Raw genomic sequence first — 5,031 nt, forward strand, 5'->3', positions numbered from 1 at the left:
TGCAACCAAAATGTTGGAGATGTGGTAGTATGGATGCTACTTATTATCATATTTGGTGGACATGTAGGGATGTTAAAGCCTTTTGGATTAAGATTTGGTGGAATATTCAACAGATTTTTAAGAAAAAGATAAAATTTACACCGCAGTTATTTTTATTGGGTATCATGGACAATTTGGATCAAAAAGAAATGAAACTGATATTGTATTGTATAACAGCAGCAAGGACATTAGTTGCTCAAAATTGGAAAAAAAAGATATTACCAACCATGGATGATTGGAGACAGAAAGTATCACATTTTGCAGAGATGGCAAAAATATCCACGTACCTGAAGGATCATTCTCAGGAAAAAGTTATCTCAATGTGGAGAAGATGGATAGATTATATTCAGAGAAAGTATGAATTGAAAAATTATTATGTAGCTTTTGATTAACAAAAGATGTATACTAAAAATTTTGTATGTATTTTAATGTTATCTTAGAGTCATAGCAAGTTTATACTAGTGTGTAGTAATAGGGAGTAGTTTTGAATAGATTTGGATTATTCTGCGTTTATTTCCTAGATTAGCTTTGGGAAGTCCTGGGGGGAGGGGGAAAAGGGTAGGTTTGTATTATAGATTTATATGTATGATTTTTTAAGGAGGTGTCCGGTGATACCCCAACTGCACAGGGCAGGTGGTTGAGTGTGGAAGGGAAGGAGGAAAGAGGGAGGAAGGAGGAGTGGTGGTAGAATGTGAGGAGGAAGGAGTGGTAAGTGGAAGAGGGTGGTGCGGGAGGGGTACACCGGACACGTCTGTGAATGTTTTGTTTAGTATTATTCTCTTTGGTTGATATTGTGATAAAAGATTTATGTTTTTGTTTGTTATATGAAAAATAATAAAATTTAAATACAAAAAAAAAAAAGAGAGCGCCATAGTGGTGGTAGCAAAATAAAAGAAAGAGAGCACACTTCTGATAAGGGAAGGGACCAGGTGGCAATCCACCTTATCTAACCTGGAGGGATGTGCAGATATCCTGAGGAAGAGATGGTGCAGAAATTGTATAATATGGAGAGGAGAATTGCTTGCACCACCATATCCCATATTCATATAAGCAGGGCTTTTTTTTCTCATAGAACGCCCAGAACGGAGTTCCGGCACCTTTTTTGGTTGGAACCTTGTAGGGTAGGCAAGGCAGGTTGTATGACGTGTGTGAGTTACGGCACCTTTTTTTTTTTTTTAGAAAAAAAGCACTGCATATAAGGAAGACAATGAAGAGGGAAGCTGAGTCCATCTCCTACTCTCTTGCTTTGTCTCCCTTCAATCAGTTGCTTCACTTGCCTCTTTTCCTGGAGTACTTTTACTATTAGAATAAGAGAAAATGGCCTCTTCCACAGACTACTTTATCTGCTAAAATAAGACTCTATGGCAGAGGTCCCCAATCCTTGGTTTGTGGACCAGCAGCGGTCCACAACATGCCAGAAACTGGGCCGCACAAACAAGCAAAGCCCCATCCACGGGATGCAGGCAACACACAAATTCACGTCCCTTCCGGTTCATGGAAAAACCTCTCTTCATGGACCCAGTCCCTGGTGCCCAAAAGACTGGGGGCTGCTGCTCTATAGTATTTTCTACTTTCTGTATGAAAAGGAGACTATCACACACAGCCCTGCACCATTAGGCTGAAATAATTCAAATTCAATGCAACCGAAATAAAAAAGGGAAGGGTAAACTCAGCCTTTTCTAAACTAAAATACATCAGAGTGCTAAAGCTCATGTCTTACTTACAGATTTTGTCTCTCTTTTTAAACATCACTCTTTTTCTAGCATTTGAAAAGCTTGACATTTTTTATCAGAGAAAAGTGTTTTTATGGCAGCACAATCATCACTAACATTGTTTCAAGAGGTAAAACAAATATAGTTACGTTGCCAAGGAAAATAATTCTACTTTTAGTGGCAAGTGACAAAATCAAAGATTAAAATGCTTCTGTGCATCTGTACTGACATACTCTCTATTTACAAATGTTAACATAAAGACTATAATAAATAATTCCAACAAATATTTAAATGTTTTAACTTAGTCACTAAATACAATGGGTATGCCTAGGGAAAATATTATTGCTTTACTCCTACTGTGTGAAATATTAATATAATGTTACTTTAATCCTGATTCTATACAGCCATATGGTTCTCATCAGAAGGCAGAATGGCTTTCTAGATATTCAAAATGGCCTGATAAAAGATTACTATGGGTAGTCCTTCCTTACCGATCATTCCTCCAGCAACTGTTCAAAGTTACAACAGCCCTGAACAAGTGGTAGTTTTTTTTAATTAAATTTTATTAGGTTTTATAAGGGTAGGAAAGGGTTAGTGTTAGGGGTAGGGTCGGTATGGGTATTAGGTAGGTTTGGGAAATAGAGTTAGGATAGGTACAGTAGTCATTCAATGCTTTAGCAAGCGGACTATTGTCCGGGTACAAATATTAAATAACAGTAGTTAATATAGTATTAAACACTTATAATCACTAAAAATAGCAATAATCATGAAAAAAATAGTTAATCAATAAATCTCATTCAGCCTATTAAGTTTCACATTCCTTTCTCGCTAGCTCGTATTGTTAACCATTGATAGAATTTTCCCCATGTTTTAAAATAAACTGAGTCTTCTTTCTCTTTAATCTCTAACGTTACTTATGACCAGTTCTTGAGGTTCTAGCCATGTGATTGCAAATTGGGCACTTGCCAATCAGATTGCACTTGCAATGGTTGTAGTACCCTTTGGTCACATGATCACCATTTGCAACTTTCCTTGCCAGCTTTCCCTGCTGAACGTTTAATTGTAATTGTAATTGTATGCAGTCTGATAAATATTCTGTATTAGGATGCTAAATTATTCTGTTGGGTGATTTAAATAGCAGTGAAAATTATATTGTGTGGGCAAGTTGTAGTCAGGTTTCTAGGCCAGATGAACATAAGTAATAACTAGGAGTTGCATAGTAGTAGGTGAAAAGTTCTGCCATTGTAAAAATGGTTACAAGGATATCCATGATCATGTCATCAGGAGACAGGTATAATTAGGCAGAGGGAGGGAGAGAGGGAGAGAAAGAAAGAGAGAGAGAGAGAGGGAGGGAGGGAGGGAGGGAGGGAGGGAGAGAGAGAGAGAGAGAGAGAGAGAGAGAGAGAGAGAGAGAGAGAGAGAGAGAGAGAGAGAGAGAGAGAGAGAGAGAGAGAAATATTCCTGATTCTGTATTACAGTAGAACATTTATTTAATGGGCCTTTTGGGGCAAAGGGTTCCATTAAATCTAAATGTCCATTAAATATATCTATATACTACTAAAGGTCTCATGAAATGGTGTATCATAGGATAACAATTTTTGAACCAAGATATTTCACATGGGGTAACTTACAGAATGCATCCAAAATCTGGGACCCATGACTCCTGTAGAACTGAAATCTGGCTAATTTCGTAAAATAGTTTATGACATAAGCTTGATCATAAAACATGTTACTATATAAAGTAATGGAAAATGTCATAAAATATTTCCTTTGCTAATGTTCAAGATGAGCTCTTTTCAATGCAGGTATCTCTCTGAAGGTATACCAAATTTTCCAGTGAAGACAATATATTTTAAGTTCTGCCATTGTTGAAGGCATTGAGGAATCTGGAAAAGAAATAGCTCTGAAAGCATGAGCCAACAGGTCACAGGGTTGTCTAGTCCCCTAATAATGATCCCCAATTATTAGGAGATATGATGGAAGGAGATCCAACAGCAGAATGTCTTGGTAGCAGTCCATTTCCTGTGGAAATGTTGGGCCCCAAGGCAAGGATGGCTTCTATTCTCATGTCTCCCAGAAGCTTGCAAATTCTGGCTTTTCTAGAATTGATTTTCATTTTATTTATTCATTCAATTTCTATAGCCACCAATCTCAATCAATGCCTTTGTAGACTGACTAAAGAGTCATTGGCGACTATGTGTATGTCTTTGTGCATGTGCGTGGGTATCAAAGTCTTATTATTTGATATTTTGAAGTTTCAAAATGTATGCTTATTCTTATTTCTTTTTTAATTTCTCTAAGCAATTTCAAATCCAGGAGAAGTGAAGTGGCAGATAAATTGCATAAATAAATAAGTCTGAATTCACATAATTGACATAAGTTAGGTCAAGTTATATCATTTACATGATTACATAATGGATGTTTTTAGTCATTGCATCGATTTGCATCACTTGTATAATTACATAATACACAAATATCACTAGGTGCCTGGCTAGCAAAACATCAGCAAATATTCATCACCTTCCATGGCACTACTGAGAAGTCATTTCATCAATAAATAGCAGCAACCCCATGCCAATAACTGAATTATTCAGTAGATTCATGTGGTTTAAATAGGAGTGAGGAGAAAGTCAAGCCCTGTGGCACACTCAAAGTAGGTCCCTAGGGCTGCATCTCTCTTCATTGCCAGCACTTACTGGAAAGAGAAGAGCCACTGAAAAAATATTGCACTCCATTTCTAATCCCCTCAACCAGACCAGAAAAACACCATGGTCAACAGTTTTAAAAGCTACTGAAAGATTAAAAAGAATCAGGATGGCTACACTATTCCTGTCCTGAACATCTCAAGAGGTTTCAGGCAAGAATGTAGGACTGAGATAGTATTGATTGCACTTATTGATAAGTGCAATCAATACTATCACAGTCCTACATTCTTGCCTGAAACCTACCTGCTACAGATCTACATAATCTGCTTTCTCCTGATGGCCAGACCTGTAGATCTAACATCTTATCAACCTTGCTGCAAAAGAGAGGATTGGTGCTGGATGAAAATTATCCAGGAATGTTGAGTCCAGCAACAAGGTCTTGAGGAGAGGACATCCATTACTCTTCAAGGAAGGTGGAACTATTCCTTCCTGCAAAATGGCATTTACCACCTCTTGAACTCACCATATATCACCTCCCAAGAAGCCACAATTAACTAGGAGGGACTGGTTCTAACATCAATCTAACACATTGGTGGCAGAACTAACATCCCAAGGACATTATCCACTTCCTTAGA

The sequence above is a fragment of the Protobothrops mucrosquamatus genome, unplaced genomic scaffold (genome assembly GCF_001527695.2).
Source record: "Protobothrops mucrosquamatus isolate PMUCROS unplaced genomic scaffold, P.Mucros_1.0 scaffold2584, whole genome shotgun sequence".
Classification (NCBI taxonomy): Eukaryota; Metazoa; Chordata; class Lepidosauria; order Squamata; family Viperidae; genus Protobothrops; species Protobothrops mucrosquamatus.